Here is a 20,676-nt window from a genome sequence, read left to right as displayed (position 1 = left end):
AACCCCTTTTAGGGAGAGTTTAAAGGGACTCGTGCTTCACGAACAGTTTGCAAAACAATCTTTATTGTCACACAAGGAACCCTTTTTCTAGGGAGAGTTTTGATGGAAGCTCGTCCTCCTTGTAACCCTAAATGTCTTTTGTTAGGCCATCCTATCATCGAGGACCCTTTTTCTATGGAGAGTGTGATGGACTCGCTCCTCTATGATATCCTTCCCAACCTTTGTTAGCGGCCCCCTTTCCATAAGAGAAGCCTAGAGATAGGGAGTTTTGACGAAAACTTTATTTTTTAAAATTCATTTTGCAAACACCTCCTCTTCAGGGAAGAGAGGAGTATTTTTTTATTACCCATTCAGGTAAGGGTCAAGCCTGAGTCTCTCCTTTGGGGAAAGGAGAGGAGAATCTAGCCACAGATGTGTCAATTAGACCTCAAGTGATTTCTTTCACTGAAGATTTCAAGAATATTTTGCCAATTTGCTATCAAAATAGTTGTTGATCTCAAAATCATTATTGCATAAAATTTTACCTCGTATTACCTTCAATATTCTTTCCAAAAGGACAAAGCTTTTGCGAAGAAAGAATCATAATTCAATCTTTTCTGTTGGTCAACTAAAAGGATGAAGAAAAATCCTCGATATGACCAGCAAAGGAAAAATTCAATGATGTTGAGAAGCCATAAGTGGATCGGTATTGATCATAGCTATGGCACATCCTTAAAGATCATTCTTCTGGTAATAAGGCAGTGAAAATATCCTGGGCGATATAAAAAGAATTCACTAAATCTCAATATCTCTTTAATCAATCAAGCTATAATCAACTATCTGCAAAAGAGATCTCTCAATCATCGTCAAGTTGAAGGTTGATGGATGAGTTAGACCCCCGGGGCCAAAGAAGACTCAGATCATCTCCGAGTTGGAGTATACGACGTGTCCTTCCAGGAAAAGTTTAAATCATCGTCAAGTTGAAGTCTGATGAGATAAACCTCTCGTCAATCCCTAAAAGATATTTAATCACTATTACCATAAAGAGATTTTCAACCAAAGAGACAATTTTATTAATTCACTGCCTGAGAATAAAAAAGGATGCGAAATATCTCCATGTTGAAGGAGCTTGTAGTGTGTCCTTCCTAAGAAAATCAGAACACAACTAAGTTGAAGGCTAATATGATGAAATTCTCGCCCAATCCCAAGAAACTCACTTTTCATGTCTCAAAAGAGCACAAGAGATTATCAAGATACTTCAATTAAAAGAGACAACATCTGTAATATAATTTTTGGGACTAAAGAAGATGTGAAACATCTCTGAGTTGAAAGAGTTAGTGATGTGTCCTTCCAGGGAAAATCAAAACACTATTAAATTGAAGGCTGGTGTGATGAAATTCTCGCCAAACCCCAAGGAAAACTTATTTTCTATGTCTCAAAAGAGTGCAAAAAGATCATCATGGGTAAGCCCCAGATATCAAACTCCGAAACTGCCAAGAATCCTCTTTATTTATGTGAAATTCTTTTATCAATATCTTTTTCATCAAATTGCTTCTATGATACTAAGAACAAATTCCTTTTTTTTTATATCAAGGAAATTGATAGCTTCCTTGAAGAAACTCAACAACAATAATTTGATTTTGATTCTGGATTCTGCGGAGTTAGCCCAGTTGGAGGTAATACTCTAGGTAGAAGAGGGAATATCTTTCAAACAAATGTGTTTATTTTCAATTATCTTGAATCAACTATAATTTTTATCTTATTGGCAATATTTTCTTGCTATCCCGATATGAAGTGAAAAGTTCAATATCCATCTCAACACATTTTAGCATCATCTTTTACCTTCTTGAGAGAGTAGCCTTATTCATCTTTCGTGTTGTCGAAAGAATTACCTTCTATTGCCTTTGTCATCTTTCACGTTGTCGAAAGAATTACCTCATATTGCCTTGTTCATCTTTCATGTTGTCGAAAGAGTCACCTTATTTCCCTTTAAAAAAATATATTGCCTTATTCGTCTTTCGCATTGTTGAAAGAATTGTCTCTCATTGCCTTATTCATCTTTCGCGTTGTCAAAAGAATTGCCTTACATTGCCTTATTCATCTTTCGCGTTGTCGAAATAATTGCCTTTCATTGCCTTATACATCTTTCGTGTTGTCGAAAGAATTGTCTTCCATTGCCATGTCGTCTTTCACGTTGTCGAAAGAGTCACCTTACTTTCCTTTGAAAAGATTGCCTTGTTCATCTTTCGCATTGTCGAAAGAGTTACCTTATTTCTCTTTGAAAGGATTACCTTTGTCGTCTTTCGCGTTGTCGAAAGAGTCGCCTTACTTTCCTGTAAAAAGATTGCCTTATTCGTCTTTCGCGTTGTCGAGAGAGTTGTCTTATTTCTCTTTGAAAGGATAGTCTTTGTCGTCTTTCACGTTGTTGAAAGATTAGCCTTCTCTTTGAAAGGATAGCCTTTGTCATCTTTCGTGTTGTTGAAAGATTAGCCTTCCCTCTGAAAGGATAGCCTTTGTCATCTTTCATGTTGTTGAAAGATTAGCCTTCTCTTCGAAAGGATAGCCTTCGTCGTCCTTCGCGTTGTTGAAAGATTAGCCTTCTCTTCGAAAGGATTTGCCTTGTTCGTCTTTCGCGTTGTTGAAAGATTAGCCTTCTCTTTGAAAGGATAGCTTTTGTCATCTTTATCGTTGTTGAAAGATTAGCCTTCTCTTCAAAAGGATAACCATTGTCATCTTTCGCGTTGTTGAAAAATTTGCCTCACCTTCTCTCCAAAAGGATAGCCTTTGTTCATCTTTCGCGTTGTTGAAAGATTAGCCTTCTCTCTAAAAGGATAGCCTTTGTCGTCTTTCGCGTTGTTGAAAGATTAGCCTTCTCTCAGAAAGGATAGCCTTTATCATTTTTTTCATTGTTGAAAGATTAGCCTTCTCTCTGAAAGGATAGCTTTCGTCATCTTTTGCATTGTCAAAAGATTCACCTTACCTTCTCTCCAAAAGGATAACTTTTGTTGTCTTTCACGTTGTCAAAAGAGTTGCCTTATTCCTCTTTGAAAAGATTGTCTTGTTCGTCTTTCGCGTTGTCGAAAGAGTTGCCTTATTTCTCTTTAAAAAGACTGCCTTGTTCGCCTTTCACGTTGTCGAAAGAGTTACTTTGTTTCTCTTTGAAAAGATCACCTTGTTCGTCTTTCGTGTTGGCGAAAGAGTTGCTTTACTTCTCTTTGAAAGGATTACCTTGTTTGCCTTTCGCGTTGACGAAAGGGTTGCCTTATTCCTCTTCAAGAAAGTTGTCTTATTCACCTTCCAATTTACCTCCTACAAATGACATTTATCATTTTCAACCCCTTTTTCTTTCTTTTGCAAACCCCTCTCAGATTTATTGTGCAAAATTTGAAGGTCTCATTATGGTTTCTTCTTTTGAGGATTCTGTTGTCCCTTTCAAGTTAAGGGTTAAGCCTAAACCTCATTTTTCCATGAGGTATCGTCCCTTTCAGGTTAAGGGTTGAGCCTGAACCTTGTTTTTTCATGAGGTATCGTCTCTTTCAGGTTAAGGGTTAAGCTTGAACCTTGTTTTTCCATGAGGTATCGTCCCCTTTAGGTTAAGGGTCAAGTCTGAACCTCGTTCTTCCATGAGGTATCGTCCTCTTCAGGTTAAGGGTTAAGCCTGAACCTCGTTTTTCCATGAGGTATTGTCCCCTTCAGGTTAAGGTTTAAGCCTGAACCTCATTCTTCTACGATGTATTCTGCATCCCATCCAGGTTAAGGGCTAAGCTTGTGCCTCGTTTTGATGAGGTAAATTTTCTTCTTTATTCTCCATTTCATATCTACCATGATTGCCAGAGCCAATTCTTCCATACCCAGTTAGATTCTCCAAACTGAGGCATTTTATAGTCCAAATTTGGTGTGTTTTTCTTTGCCACTAAGCTCGACTTTCAACCAGCTTAATAGCAAAAAGGGGCATCTGTAAACACCCCAAAATTTTACCCTCATTCACAAACACCTGCGTTCTGCCACTGGGACTCACTCTCTGTAGTCTTCAGGGTATCAGTTGGTCAACCTTTGAGCCAGGGTTGTTCATGGCCCAAATTTTACAAATAAATTTCAATACTCCATCCTGCAATCAAGATTCAATCCTCATTTTAGCTCAATTTCAATTGTCAGTTCTCATCCTCAGATGAGAATCTCCAAGTCCTTTGTCTTTGCCAGGGGTCCGGGATTTCAAGTCCCTTATCCAATGTTTACACTTCATGTGTCGCTGCATATCACTGCATGCATTTGGCATATCACTTCATGACATTGCATAGCATTGCATGTCATTACATCTCATTATCGAGATCCAGCACTCCTGTTTTTCAAAATATTGAATCCAGATTCGAGTTTTAAAACTTTTTTTTCGAAATTAAATTCAAAACCTGGGTTTTGAACTGACATTTTTCACTTGTTAACCCCCAGGACCTTATTTTCTTCAGAAAAAAAATTTAGATTTGTTTTAAAACCATTTTTAACTGATTGCAATCCTCATATGAGGTCCATCTAGGTGGTGTCGCTTCTGGATTCTTTCATTTATCAAATTTTTCAAAAACCTCAGAGTCCTAATTGAATCAGGACTCTGTCTTTTCATCTTTTTAAATCTTTTTAAATCTTTTTAAACCTTTTTAAAAAGACTTCATTTTGATTTTAAATCAGTTGTAGTCATGTCCCTTATCCATCTCTGTCATTTTGGCCAAAATCTCAAGAGTCCTAGTTGAATCAAGACTCTTTTTCCAGAATCTCAGTCAAATCAGAACTCTGCCTTTTACCACCATTTTTACCTGCTTTTTGAGAAAACCTTAAAATCTTTCATTTTGACCAAAACCTTAGAGTCTTAATCGAATTGAGGCTCTTTCCCAGAGTCCTAATTGGATCAGGACTCTTTTTCCAGAGTTCCAGTCAGATCAGAACTCTACCTTTTACTACCATTTTTACCTATTTTTGAGAAAACCTTTCAAAACCTTCTATTTTAGCCAAAATTCTAGAGTTCTAGTTGAATCAGAACTCTTCTTTCGAGTCCTAATTGAATCAGGACACTATCCTGATTTCATTTTCTCAATTCATTTTCACCTGTTTTCAAAAGTTCTTTTTAAAATCTCATCATTTGCTTTCTAGAAAACCAAAATTGCTCAGAGTTCTAGTCAAATTAGGACTCTTCCTCAGAGTCCTAGTCAGATCAGGACTCTGAATCTGACTTCAATTTCCACCTTATTTTCACCTTTTTTTCAAAATCCTCTCATTTGTTTTCTCAGAAAATCCAAAATTTTAAGAGTCATGGTCAAATTAGGACTCTGTCCTCAGAGTCCCAGTTGGATTAGAACTTTGTTCTGATTTCACTGCTTGTTGCCATTTTCACTGGTTTTCACAAATTCTTTTATCTGTTTATCAGAAAAGACCCAAAAACTAGAGTTTCAGTCCGATCAGGACTCTATCTCAGAGTCCCAATCTGATCAAAACTCTATTGAGAATTCTGTTTCTACCTTCATTTCCATTATCTCCATTTGTTTTTCCAAAATTGGCCCATTTTGCAGAGTTCCAGTTGATTCAGGACTCTATTTTAGAGTTTCGGTTGAGTTAGGACTCTAACCCTGACTGCATTTTCTGACTTATTTTTACCAGTTCTGATAAAATCTTTCAAAAAGTCCTTCATTTGGCTTTCAAAAATCTAAAATCTTAGAGTCCTAATTGGTTCAGGACTCTAGTCTGGAGTTTTAATTCACTTAAAACTCTATTTTCAAAATCTTTTAATTTTATCTGTTGATTTTAACCCCTTTTCAGAGCCATTTTCAGTCTTCATTTCAAAATTTTTAAAACCCTGATGTGGGGCCCACTTTGTTGGTGCCATATCTAGAGGAGTTCTGACCCAGTCATGACTCTGTGTCATTTCAAAACTTTCAGTTTCAAGCCTACTTTTGAATATCTGTTGAAAAACCTCTCATTTTCAAGTTTTAAAATCATTTTAAAAAGTCAAACGGGGCCCACTCGGGGTGGCACCACATTTGCATAAGTCAGGGTTAGACTAGGGTTAGTCAGTATCCTAGTTAGATTAGAGGTTTAGAAGAGTCAAAATTAATTTTTGAAAATTTATTTTAACTTTGGTTTTTAACTATTGTTTTTCTGAGTTTTAAATTGTAGTTTTAAAAACCCAATGTGGGCCCACACTAGGTGGCGCCTCATTTGGGGTCTTTTAGGTTAGTTAGGAGTCTAATTAGGTTTTAATTAGGTTAGCTAGAGTCCATAAAGGTTAGGAAATTTCAGTAAAATTGCCCCCCACTAATAGTTCTAGATAGAGTTTTAAGAAAACAAAAACTTTCTAAAAAAGAAAACCTAATTTCTTTCTATTTAAAGAGCCCATAGGAGGGGTTGTGAACACCCCAAATTTTTCAAAATCTTTTAAATATTCCCCTTCTGTCCTTGATATCATTTTCTGAGAAAATAGGTCATTTCAAATCAAAATTCCAGTTCATTTCTCTAGTTTTATTGAAATTAAATTCATTTCATATGTTTAAATTGATTTTGGATCTGGATCCATTGTCCAGATCCAAATCTGAGCCTCCTTGTTCAAATTTTAAATTAAAATTGTAGAAAATACCAAAAATAGCCTTTAAATAGCTCGGACAGTCCATTTGACATCCGTTTGGATCTATCACATTGTATTTCTCGATTCGAGTGTCAAAACTCGAACATTTTCTCAAAACTTTGGTCAAAAACCCCTTTTTCTGAAGAAATTTTCTCGAAAGGGATTAAAATTCTCAGAAGAATACTTTTGTAAATATTTCTCAAAAAAATACAAAAATTTAGTGTTTGAAACTTTGTTTTCTTTTTAAATCTTAGTTTTCTCCTACAAAAATACAAAAAAATGGAAAAGCAATATGAAAATCAAAAATTGAGTAAAAGCAAATAGTTTTTAAAACTTGAAAATGGAATTTTTGCCAAAAATCTCATTTTGAGTCATTTTACAAAAAAAGAGGGAATCCTTCTTTTGGAAATTTGAGAAACAGGAAACGACCCGCTCTCGTTTCTCTCTCCCTCCATGGCCGACCACCCCCATGTGCGTTCCTCTTCCATCATCAACCCTCTGATTGCCTCTGTCCTCCCCGCTCCTTCGTTCATCATCAACAACCAAATCACGCGCTCCACCTTGCCTCGCGCCCCCCTTTTCTTCCAGAAGCTTCGATCACCTTCTTCTCCCCTTTGGGAAGAGCTCCCTACATCCTCGACCCTCGGATTGGCTGACTCTCACTAACAACCTTCATCGCAACCCTTGATCGCCAACTGACCACCTTCCCAAACCCTCCGGACCCTTCCACCTCCTCTTTAAAAGGAGCACGCAGGAGGAAAGGAGGGGGATCAGATTCTTTCTTTGACCCCATCGCTCTCGCGCATCATCCGTCGTTAATCTCTTTGTTGCTCTCCCTGTTTCTGGCAGCGCAAGGCTATCTGATGAGCTTTCCCTCTTTCACTCGCTCCGCTGTTTTTCCCCTCATCGTTTTTTTTTTTTTTCATTAACGCACTTCTGATGATACCGATGTTGCTCATGTTACATTGATCCATCCCAGTGCTATAGCAAAAGGAACGATTACATTCCGACAATCTTCTGCATTCAGTATACTTTCACTGATCTATGGCTAGATGTTTGATTTCTGGTCCTATTCTAGATAAATCGTTTACATTTAGACTCCTCTTTTGATTCTTTTCGCTTTTTGACTTATCTTACGGGAGTTCTTCTTATAAGTATAGTTTCTTGTTTATGTTGTTTTAAACTCAGCTTCCCCTTTGTAGTTTCTCTTCTCAACTTCCTTTTGTCATTTACTATTTGTGAAATCTGTCTCTCGTTATCATATGTTTTTCTGTTTCGGCGATTTGCAAGTTAGAGGGACTGGATTTTTTTTTTTTCGATAGGCATCCTCCAAGATTACAATTCTGTAAATAATACTTTGGAGCTTGTCGATCCCTTTCAGCCGATTTGCTGTTGGAGATATATCATACTGTTCTGGTTGATGCAAGTTGAGTGATTAAACATCGTTAGTGTGCCTCTTTGCCCCCTCTTAATTCTTTTGCCTCCTTCGTGTGTAAAGTCGATTTCATGAATGGGTCCCAGTGACAAGCAATATGCCATGACAAGATCTCTAATGGCAGTATCGACCTGCACTCTGCATCAAAGGGTTAATCCCCTTTTTTCATTTCACTTTCTTTATTTCTCCTGCTCTTTATAATTAAACGGTATCATTGTTGAAAGCTCTTCTTTGCTCATGTGTAGTATGATTATTTTGCTAATCCGTCATTTTTCATTTTTTTTTTTCTTCTTTTCTCTCTTCCTCTTTTTTTTTATATATATCTTTGTCCGCATCATACTTGTTCTCCCGATTATCCATTATATTTTGTATATTGCATCAATGTACACGATAGTTTTCTTTCCCCTTTTTCCTTTATGAGTTGCCATCCATGACTGTCAAGGCCTTCATCGAGTAGGAGAGACAAACGCGCTTGGCGGTAAGCTGAAAAGGCCGGAGGGTAAGGTGATCAGCACTCTAAGTGAATACTGAACCATCTAAAGTACTGGTCAAGAGAGATGATCCAAAAGGTAAGAGTGGAAGTGAATATCTGGGTCTAAACTTGAATCTGGGATCAGATCTTCAAAGATAAGTCTAGACCTGTGAAGAGTGTTCGGTCCCTGTCAGACTTCCAGCCGAATTACCAAGGAGAGGAAGAATAATAAACTTGGAGAACAGAGCCGGATCATGGAACCCCTGCGACCTTACTGCTAGATGGTTTTCCTGAGTTCTGTAAAATGAGTGTTGCTATCCCCTTTCACTCGATTCTTTTACTGTGGTTTACCTTCCTGTGAATTTTGTCTTAGCCAGTTGAGTATCATTGGTCAACAAAAACTTTCACCATTTGACTAATCCCGGTCTCATGTACATGTCACAAATTACCAAGGACAAGGCGAATTCGCTAATGACATTGGAGCCCATCTTGCTAAAATAACTTCTGATTAGGTGAATATTCATTCATTGCAGGTTGTCGACGAACTCTTAACCACAACAGCTTACACAGGTTTGAAAATTTTCCTCCATCATCCATTTGGTCGAATTGTTAGATCTAAATTCCGGTTGTAGAGATTTGCTTAAATTTTCCCATGAATCATGTAGAACTCTGCTAATTTTTTTTTTCTTTTGTTCTTTCTCTCTGCGAATGTTTGTCATAAAAAAATTAATTTGCTTAGGTTCATCACACCACTGCTACATTAAGTCTGAGTGTTGTATAAAGCCCTTGAATTCCCACCTCAGGAAATTTATCATATGTAATTACGTATTGATAAAGTCATAATACATCAAGTAGGGTCGTTTCAACAGGGTTGGTCGAGTTTGGTCTAAAGTGTTAGCTGAGATATTTTGCTGGATCGGCTCAGACTGCCTAGATCCACTCATTATCAGGTCATATCCCTCCTCTTACACCCCTTGCATACTCATCCACTTCTATAGTATCGTTATTACATTCATTATCACTTACAAACCTCACATCCAATGCATTTTCTGCATATCCCTTGTATATCAGACCCACTGTCGTTATAAATTTCTGCACTCACTGCTTTCCCATCCATGTTCATCTTATCGCGTCGCTCAGTCCTACTGGTTTATGCGTTAAATCGGTAAATGGGTGCTGCTAAGGGTCTGTCTGTTAGCACCATCGAGATTCTACACTAGTGCTATTGTCAATTAGTTCATGGCTACTCAAAGTAGCCCACAGACCTATCGGGCTTTCCTGGACTGGTTTCAGTGACTGTCAAGCAGTCATCCAAAGGGCACATAAAGCTTATGTCACAGGGTTATCGGCTTCCACAAGATCAGTTCCATGTGTCCATATGTTAATCTCGGTTTTAGAATCTTGGAACTCATCCCTGTATTATGCTGCATGGCCCATCATTCAGTCCCGCCATACTCTGTCATGGCGCCACCGCCGACTCCTGTCAGTCATCAACCCTCGTGTTTTCATTCTCTCTGTCCTGGGCATAGATAATGTTGCCATCTGCGCAACACTCAGTATATATCATTCGTTGGGTCGGTGTGCCACATGATTAGATTATTAGTTGTGCATTAAATAGAGTAGAATCATATGCTCAACGCTATGTCAAGTATCGTATGTGCTGTACCCTTAGGTGTTGTATTAGAATCTTGCAATCAGGTTTAATTAAGTATTGCTATGCTTTTTCTTACTATGGATTGATGATTTTCAGTCCCGATTCGAACATTGATCTTCACCATAAAATATACGACTGATCCTTGATGTTTTCTTAGTATTGTCTTACCAAGTGTACATAGTGGCAACTTCAGGGTTTTATAGCATCCATTAATGTCAGTCCTAACATATGCTCAGTCCATTGACATTCACTTAGCTTTGTCATATACATTATAACACAATACTTTCTCATTAGTTCGACGCACTCCACACCTGTATTAATATCCATTCCCTCCTAGATATTTAGGCACCATTGTGTATATTCTAGTCTTAGTAGAATTTATGAATTGCTCTTTACACTTTGCGTAATGCTAATCCTGTTTTGCAGAAAAGAAAAAAAATTGTTGTTTCTTTGCTTAGAATTAGTAACTCTTGTAAATTTTGAGTTAAACTCAAAACCATGTAATAGTTAGATGTCAATGAAAATTTTATATCTTTCTGCATTAGATAAAATGAATGAGCATAATAGTGCCCCAAATTGCTCATACTTACTTTTTTTTTTGTTCTTTCAAAATCTCACAAATGGGAACACGAATGGCACGTGCACCATTTCATAAGAGGTAATAAATCCTAAGTTGATGATTTACATCAATGGCCATAGTCAGGATGTAAACAAAACTTAGGATTTTTATCTTTTACGAAATAACACTGAATCCACACTAGATCCATTTTCAAAACTCAGCATGTTTTCTTAAATATTTTCTCCTTTTATTAGAATTTAACTTAAAATTAACTCAAAATATATACCAATGGCCATAGTCAGGGTATATTGAGAGTTGATTTCATTTTAAATTCTATAAAAGCACTAAATGTATTTTATTCTTCTCTTGAATTTAAATATAGATTATTATATAATACATTCAATGACCATAGTCAAAGATGTATTATATCTTCAATCTTATTTTAATTCATTTAAAGAATGGAATAGCTTTTCAAAATCCAATTTCAAAAATTTAAATTCATTCATTTAGGATAGAATTACATTCAAAAATTCAATTTTCAAAAACTCTAAGTAAATGTAAATATCTTCCTCAATCTATCTTCAATCCTTATCAAATCCGATTCATCCTTTCATTTTTCAAAATTCTATTTTCGATCTCAAAGTTCAATTTAACTTTGAGATTTCAAATTCATTTTACATTCAGATTCAAATCAGATTTCAAAAATTCCAAATTCATTCAAAACTCCAATCCAATCTCCAAGTTCAATTTAACTTTGAGATTCTTAATTCATCTTCTAAATTTCAAATTCAAGGTCTAATTTGACTTTGAAATTCATTTGTATATTCAAAGATTCAATTTCTAAAAATCATTTTCCAAAGTTCAAATCAAATTTGGAAGTTCTTGATTCATCTTCTGAATTTAACTCTAAATCCATTTTAGGATCCAGGATTCAACACTCATATTGGATCTCAGATTTCAGATCCAATTCTTCTTTAGGATCCAAAGTCCAATTCCACTTTTTGGATCTCAGACTTCAGATCCAATTCCTCTTTAGGATCCAGACTCCAATTTCAACTTTAGATCTTAGACTTCAGATCCAATTCCATTTTAGGATCCAGAATTCTACTCCATATTGGATCTCAGACTTCAGATCCAATTCCATTTTAGGATCTAGAATTCGACTCCACATTGGATCTCAGATTTCAGATCCAATTCCACTTTAGGATCCAACATCCAACTTCACTTTGGATCTCAGATTTCAGATCCAAATCCATTCTAGGATCCAAAACCCAATTCTACATTTGGATCTCAAATCCATCTTAGGATCCAGAACCCAGTTTTACATCGGATCTCGGATCCCAGATCTTAAGTCAATTTTAAGATCCAATTCAATTTCAAAATCTAGATTTCAAACCCAAGTCAATTTTCACATCTCATCTGAACCCCCCCTTAAATCCATTTCTATTCTTAAATGCCACTTTGATTTTCTCAGTCCATTCCAAATTTCAAACTTCAGAAATCCAAATTCAATTTTCCCTCAAGTATTCATTTCCTTTCCTAAATTCAAAATTCAAATTCAAAGTCTGTTTTTGACTTTGAAACTTCATTTCCTTTCATTTCAAAGCTTCAAGTCATTCTTTCTCATTTATTCTTCCAATCCCGATTTACTTCAAAAACTTAGAACTCCTCTGATCTATCTCAAGTTCTAAGATTAGATTAAATCATTTCTTCACTCCTTTACCAAGTTCATCTCAGAATACTTGGAAATTTCTAAATCAATTTTCGAAAGTGCATATATCCTTGCATTGCACAAGCATGACTCTTTGTGCATTTAGAGTTAGAATAAATTCTTAGATTATATTTAGGCAAAGCAAAAGGCATAGATTCGATCCTTGGTTTGATTACCCCTGGTAAAGGCACCAGGAACGGTCGAACCTCGTACCGACGAGCGAATCCCGTCTCTCCATTTTCCCGCAAATATTTTCAAAACAGAGGCGAGTTAAATTTCTAAATATTTTCAAATTAAGGTCAAGTGGGACCGTGCAAAAAGAGTTCCTCTTTTCTCTTTTTCTTTCTTTCTTTTCTCTTCTCTTCTCTCTTTCTTTTCTTTCTTTTATTTCACTCCCTTCAAAAAGGAGGAGAATAGAGGTTAGAAAAGGAAAAGAGAAGGAAGAGAGAGAAACCACAAGAGAGAGGAAAAATTTTGCGATGATCACAGGTTTGGCGACCGTGATGGGACTCGTCTTCGTTCGGTCGGATTTATGCCTTTGCTTTACTTTTATATAATCTAAGTCTTTATTCTTCATATGTCAGCTTCATTTCCATGCAAACCTTAGGAGCCTAGACTCTGTCCTAAGCTGACATCATTGCATGTAGGATCTAAGTATGGTTTGGTAGGACCATATTGAAGAGATTATATCCATGTCCACATTAGATTTAGGTTGAAATACAACTCTCCTCAATTCTAGGGATTGAATGCAAAACAATGTATGCAAGTGTATGCTTCTTTTTATTTAAATCTATCTCTTTAGGACTTGCATTAGAGCCTTCTGATTTTATTGCATGTTGATCATATTTTGAAAACATCCCTACCTATATTGTCCCGGTCTTCACGTTGCTGGGTTGTCTCACTGAACCATAGTTCGGGAGAGAGCCACACAACTGGACCACTTATTTGGGTTCGCGCCCCCCTACCACGTACCTAAGGGCCATAGTCTGAGGTATATCGGTAGGTGCTCAAGGATGTTGGGAAGCCATTACCTTAGAACCGGAGAAATATCTTATATGCCACGTACTTCGAGCTTTGGCTTGAGTATATCGGCATACCTTGATTGGAATCAGATGATCTAAATCTTAGAGTTAGGATTAAGGTCCTACAAGCCATTTCAAATATTGCATTTAGAGTCCGCCTTTAGGGAGTGCTGTGTGCACATCCTTGTTGGTGCAGCTATGATTATGCGATGTTTTCCTTGTGTTCTCTTATATATCGAACCTCTTTCAAAACCCTGGGTGTACTGTTCAAAACTTCCTTTATTTTCAAAAACCCCAGGTGTATATTCCTCCTTTACCTACGTTCTTTTCTCTTTTATGTCAATCTTTCTTTAAAAACCCTGGAAATTCTTTCTTCAAAATCCCTTGATCTTTTTACAAAATTTCCAGGAAACTATGTCTATCCCTTTTCTCTCATCAAAAGTCTATCCGTAAGTCCTGCATTCTATCTGACTCTTTTCCTCTCTCGCCTCAATATCATTTCGATGGCGTCCGAATCTTCCGATGCTATTTTTCCTTGGGATCATGTCTTTTATCAAATAAGGGATGAAACCCCAGATCATCGGGTCATCCAGTCTCGTACCTTCTTCCCTCGGTGGTACTATTCTTGGTTCATCGCCTTCTCGCGTATGTTCCCAGACCACTTGGATGATTGTGGATTGGAGATGGCATCAGCAGTTGGCAAGCGAACCATCAACGACAGTCTGATTCAAGTTACGGCAGAGCATTGGAATCCGCGTACCTGCACATTTTGGTTTCCATGGGGAGAGATTGAAATTCCACTAGAGGGGGGGTGAATAGTGAAATATGATAATGATCGATAAAATAAATAATTAAGCAATAAGGCACAACACATAAAACACAGAATTTATACTGGTTCGGTTAGTATCCAGTCCCCAAGCAAACCACTTGAGCTTTCCACTATAACATCCGAGTCACCGGATAAATAGTACAACACCATCTTCCTCAGAGGTCTTCTTCTCTCAACAGAGAAGGGCAACACCCTCTTTCACAGAGGTCTACTTCTTTCAACAAAGAAGGAATACAGTGAATAACAGAGTTACAATACTTCCTATAGAACCTTCAGAATGATATGAATACACGAATGAAGGATTCTCAGAATGTTCTGTTTGTCACTTAGAGGATACTCTTTGTCAAAGAGCTGGACTTGACTTTTTCTCTTTTCTTTCTTTCCTTTTTCTCTTTCTTTTTCAAGGCTCTCTTTTTAAATATCGAATAGAAATTTTTCTCGTTGTAAGCTCACACGTCTATTCCATTTCATTGTTTGAATAGTTTATTTGAGTGTGTTTATATAGCTTTTAAAAAGTAGTCATTACATTTTGGAATTTTAACTTTTTGAAATGTGAAATGTTATGTCATTTCATAAAATATCTTTTAGATAAATTCGAGAATGCCTTTTTCCATAAAAGTAAAATAGAGGGTACACTAGTCGTTGTAATATTTTAGGTAATACATATTTTATGTAAAAAGTCTATTTCTTACAATAGTACATTGAACGTTGGGTTGTAGTTTTGTCTTTATTCTAATTAATGATTTGAGGTACATTAGTACTTCTTTGCTTTAAATGAGTGTAAGTACAATGAGTGCTTTGAGATATTTATTTGTACATAGTCATGTCAAGTGTTTTCTTTATGTTGTGTATTTCAAAGTCTCCAGAGAGAATGAGGAACAAAAGAAGGTCGACATTCTTTGAGAAGGATATTAACAAGGATTTGTTATAGGAGGCATTTAATGCTTTGTAAAGAGAATGATGACTTCAAGTAAGTCGACATTCTATGGTTATGAAAAAAGGTAACTAGAGTCCTTTAAAAAACATATTTTATTTGTTTTTCTTTTGTGTAGCCGATTTATGTTTTTGTCTTCTTCTTATATTAAAAATATTTCTTTAAAGAAGGAAACTAGAGTCTTTTCAAAAACATATTATATTTGTTTTTCTTTTGTGTAGACGATTTATGTTTTTGTCTTCTTCTTATATTAAACATATTTCTTTAAAGAAGGAAACTAGAGTCTTTTCAAAAACATATTATATTTGTTTTCTCCATGTAGCCGACTTTATGTTTTTGTCTTTTTCCTACATTCCTTTTTTCATGTTGTCTTGTATATAGTGTAGGGTACAATTATTATATGACAAAATATCTTTTTCATAAAAGGTTGTAAGAAGGTACAATTATTGGTTTTCAAAAAGGAGCTTTTTGAAACTATCGTATACTTTTATGATATAGTGTTTATGAATGAGTATGTAATATGCAATATGCAAGTTCCTGAAGGTTCTGTTACATATGACTCTAAAGAAGAAAGAAGTCTTCATCTTGAGGTAGCCGATCTCTTCATTTGAACTTTAGGAATGCATGGCTCATCAAGCTTTTTCTTCAAGGAGTATGATTGCACCATATTTGTACTTGAACAGGAAGTCTCCATCCTTATTGGGTGAGATATCCTTGCATCAAATACTCGTTAGATTTATGGCAAAACATATTCAGTCATAATATAACATTTTTCAAGAGGACATATTATCATATCATATAAAATCAAATGAGACAGTGTATCATATTATGTGACATCAAAACAGAGTTTCTCAACATTCTCCCCCTTTTTGATGAAGACAAAATATGCTCCCCCTGTCAAAAAGACATTATGCATAGAAATAATAATATGATAAAAAAATTGAAAAAATGTTTTAAAGAGAGTATTTCTCCAATAATGGAGACAGGTTTTTCTCCCCCTTTGTCATGGACAAAAAGGAAGGGATCAGAGTAAGAAAGTTATTACAGACCAAATATTACAGTCCAAAAGTAATTAAAAGTTATTACAGATAAAAAAAAATGAGTTTATCTCGAAGGTGGAGGAGGTGAATGTGTTCGGTCGGCACGATTCCGCTTGCGAGTCTGCTGCAACAGGGCTTGATTACGAAGGATTCGATCCTGAGAGTGCTCGATATCCATCATAGCAGAAAAGTAATTGAAGGAGGATGTTGGATCTGCTTCATCAGAGCCGGGCATGTGCAGGGACCTTAGATTGAAGGTGGTACCATCGAGGACTTGCGAGGGACGGAGGATGACTTCGTTGTGAAGTGGTACTTGGAAGTATTTGAGAATGGGAGTTATGAAACATCCAAAAAGAAGAGGCTTGAATTTCTGATAACGAATAAAAAGGTCGAAAAGAATGGATGACCAGTTTATCGGAAGAGAAGAAAAGATTGCGTAGATAAGAAGAGAGATTTTTCGAAGAACTAATCCCTGGCGGGGACGCTTGGGATAGATGTTGTGGAGAAGAATCTGGGCAAGTAGTTGAGCATGAGGTTGGAGATTCCTCATGTGCCATGGAAGTTGGTAGCAGTTGGTGCAGAGAAGTATTTTTCGAAGTACCGATCGTTCGATTGGTACTATGGTGTTAAGGTCGGTACCGGTGGAAGGTAGGATTAGAATTCTACCTAGGTCGGAAGCATCGAAAATCATCAGCTTTCCTCAGACTTTGCTGGTGATTGTGGTTTGTTCATGATCAGTAGAGAAGTTGGTATAAAACAGTCGAACTAATTCGGGATAATAGGCAGCTTGGGATGAAGATCCTATTAGAGGTTTGAGTTCAGGGAGATAGGTGTCTAAGTCAAAGAGCATGAAGTCGTCAAAGTTAACCAATTTACCTTCATGAATGGGGCGAGAGCATAGTAAGTTGTAAGTGTGAAACAAATCTGGATACCTTAGATCTGCTGCAGTAATCACATTGTTGGAGGAGGAAGAGGCCATTGCAAGAGTTTGTAAGAAAAAAAGGAACTAAGGAGAGCGAGTTTGAAGTGGGTAATAGTGTGTAGGAGAATTGATAGATACGAGTGGAATTGGTATGGTATGAACCATTCCATTAAATAGAAGAATGAAAATAATTTTGATAGGTTTTGAATGACATTGGAAGTGAGTGATTTTTAGAATTTAGTCAAATAAGGAAATCCGTAAGTAGTAAGTTAAGAGGCTTGTGAATGACAAATCAAATCAAGTTTGGAGGATAGTGTATTATATTTAAGAAGAAGTCAAGGAGGACATGGTTTTGAATTATTCTTTTATATAAGAAAGAATTATCATGTGAGAGTTTTATCGAATTGTGAGTTTGTGTCATGTATGGAGTGACTTGATGTGTGATAAAGCCAAAAGAGTGAATTTTTCTATGGTTTTTAAAGATTTTTGAGAGATGAGGTGAAATAATGGCCTAATAAAAACAAATATCCTTTTATAAGATGTTTTTACTTTATGGAGAGTATTCGTGAAGAATGTGTTTGGAATAAGACAAATAGAGATGTGTGAGTGACATAAGATGAAGTTTTTCTTAAGGAAGTTTTTAATGAGTCTTGATTGGAGAGAAAGATATACAATATGAAAAAGGTCATGATTGCTAAAGACGATAATTGATTGTACATAGGCTATGATATAGTAGATGATATAGTAAAAAATTTACGTGAAATGTAGCAACAAAAAGATCGATGGATAAATAATCAAATTTTGACCCAAGTTTTAGAGAAGTATATTGATAGGACAAAGAAAGAGATATATCATTTGAATATGAGAAATATACTATTCTGTTGAAGATCGGCTAGCCTATCGTGAGAGAGAAGAGTGATGATGATGGAAAGAAGAAGATATTTTGATTAGACATAAAGTTGTTTTGAGAAAAGCAAAGAGAAACTCGTGAAGAGAGAGAGAGAGAGAGAGAGAGAGAGAGAGAGAGAGAGAGAGAAAGTGAGAAAAGATGGCCTACTAAAACAAGAAATAAGTGGGTGTTATTAAAATATAGTGCATGGGTTGAAGTGTAGAAGATTGTTATTCGTATGAGGGGTTTTCACAAGAGGACAAAAGGTGATGAAAGAATGTTATGAGATGAGTGATATGAAAGAGTGTCATAATTACTTATATTTAAAGAAGGTAGTACTCATGGGTATGCGTGGAGGAGGATAGGACAAAGTGTGATTATTAATGTGTACTTGAAAGGTGACAAAATGGAAAGACATAAAGAATGTGTTGTTATTCATAGAAGTTTTGGTTTGAGGAACAAGGTTTTTGAAGGAATTCGATTGAAGGAGTTCATAGTTTCTTTAGGAAAATAGTAAAGAAGTCAAAGTTATGAATGGAGATTCAAATCATATGTGTGAGAGAGAGAAAAGTAACTAAAGTAACTATATAGTAAAGAGAAAGTCAAGTTATGAGAAACAATAATTATGAAAGTGATGTAAAAGATGATATGACAAGAGGTAGAATGTACTTTGACATGAAGTTTCAACTTTTAAGGCAATTTGTGGTATTCGAGACCCTTAGAAATGATTCTTTTGTAAACTTAAAAAAATGTGAAAGGAAGACACGATTATTAAATTTTTAAAGTTCTTTTATTATCCTTATTAAGATGAATTTAGTAAATATTATGAACTCGAGAGAACTTAATATTTTAGTTTTATATATCATTCAATTTACATATACCTAGATCTCTTCTTATTCTTATAAAATCTTCATTTTTCAAAGGTTTAGTAAAGATGTCTGCTAGTTGTTTATCTGTAGGTATAAATTCTAGTTTAATTATATTATTTAAGACTTGTTCTCTTAGAAAGTGATGTCTAATTTGAATGTGTTTAGTTCGAGAATGTAAAACAGGATTTTTGGAAAGGTTTATAGCACTTGTGTTATCACATAAAATAGTTGTATTTTCGAATTTTAAACCAAAATTTTTCAAAGTTTGTTTCATCCAGATGACTTGTGTACAGGCTAGGCTAGCAGCAATGTATTCGGCTTCAGTAGTTGATAAGGATACACAGTTTTGTTTCTTACTGAAGATACTAGTGAGTGCCCTAGCATATGACATGTTCCACTTGTGCTTTTTCTGTCAGATTTACTTCCAGCAAAGTCAGCATCGCTGTATGAGATTAGATCAAATGTAGAGGATTTTGAATAGAATAATCCAAAATCAACTGTGTCTTTTAAATATCTCATTATTCTTTTTACAGCTTTAAGATGTGATTCTTTTGGATTTGACTGAAATCTAGCACACAAGCAAACACTGAACATAATATCTGGACGGCTAGCAGTTAAATAAAGAAGTGATCCTATCATACTTCGGTATACCTTTGTATCAACAGACTTACCATCTTCATCTTTGTCCAAAACAGTAGTAGTGCTCATAGGAGTAGATTTTGAAGTAGTTGAGTTCATGTTGAACCTCTTCAAAAGTTCACGAGCATACTTGGATTGATTGATGAAAACTCCATCCTTGGTTTGCTTGATATGTAGTCCAAGAAAGTAGGTGAGTTCTCCCATCATGCTCATTTCAAATTCTTTCTGCATGGACTTAGAAAACTCTTCACAAAGAGTGCTGTTAGAAGATCCAAAGATGATGTCGTCGACATATATTTGAACAATTAGGGTATGATTATTCACTACTTTAACAAATAATGTAGAATCTGCTTTGCCAACAGAAAAACCAGTTTTTAATAAAAAAGTTTTAAGCCTATCATACCAAGCACGAGGTGCTTGTTTTAAACCATATAAAGCACGTTTGAGTTTAAAAACATGATCTGGGTATTGTTCATTTTCAAATCCTGGAGGTTGTTTTACATAAACTTCTTCATTTATAAAACCATTTAAGAAAGCACTTTTAACATCCATTTGATATAATTTGAAATCCATATAGCTTGCATATGTTAAGAGCATTCTAATATATTCAAGTCTAGCAATAGGAGCAAATGTTTCATCAAAATCAATACCTTCCTCCTGGTTGTATCCTTGAGCTACTAGTCTGACCTTGTTTCTTATAACATTACCTGTTTCGTCTAGCTTGTTTCTGAAGATCCATCTTGTCCCAATGATTGGATGATCCTTTGGTCTAGGTACAAGATCCCAAACATCATTTCTTTGGAATTGATTCAGTTCTTCAGTCATGGCTAGCATCCAGAACTCATCAATGATGGCTTCATCAATCTTCTTTGGTTCAAGTTGAGAAATGAATGCCATGTTTGCAATCCGTTCTAGCTGAGCTCTAGTTTGAACCCCCTTTGTTAGTTCTCCCAAAATATGCTTTTGAGGATGATCTTTGATATCGACAAAGGTTCTTTGATGATCATCTTCATTAGACTTAGCTGTGTTATCTAAAAATAAATCTGTACTTTCAACATCATCATCATTAGTTTGTATATGAACAGATTGATCAATAGATTCACAAAAACTAACATGCA

The sequence above is a fragment of the Nuphar pumila genome, chromosome 9 (genome assembly GCF_984573655.1).
Source record: "Nuphar pumila chromosome 9, dmNupPumi1.hap1.1, whole genome shotgun sequence".
NCBI lineage: Eukaryota > Viridiplantae > Streptophyta > Magnoliopsida > Nymphaeales > Nymphaeaceae > Nuphar > Nuphar pumila.
Note: the sequence above shows the minus strand (reverse complement) of the source record.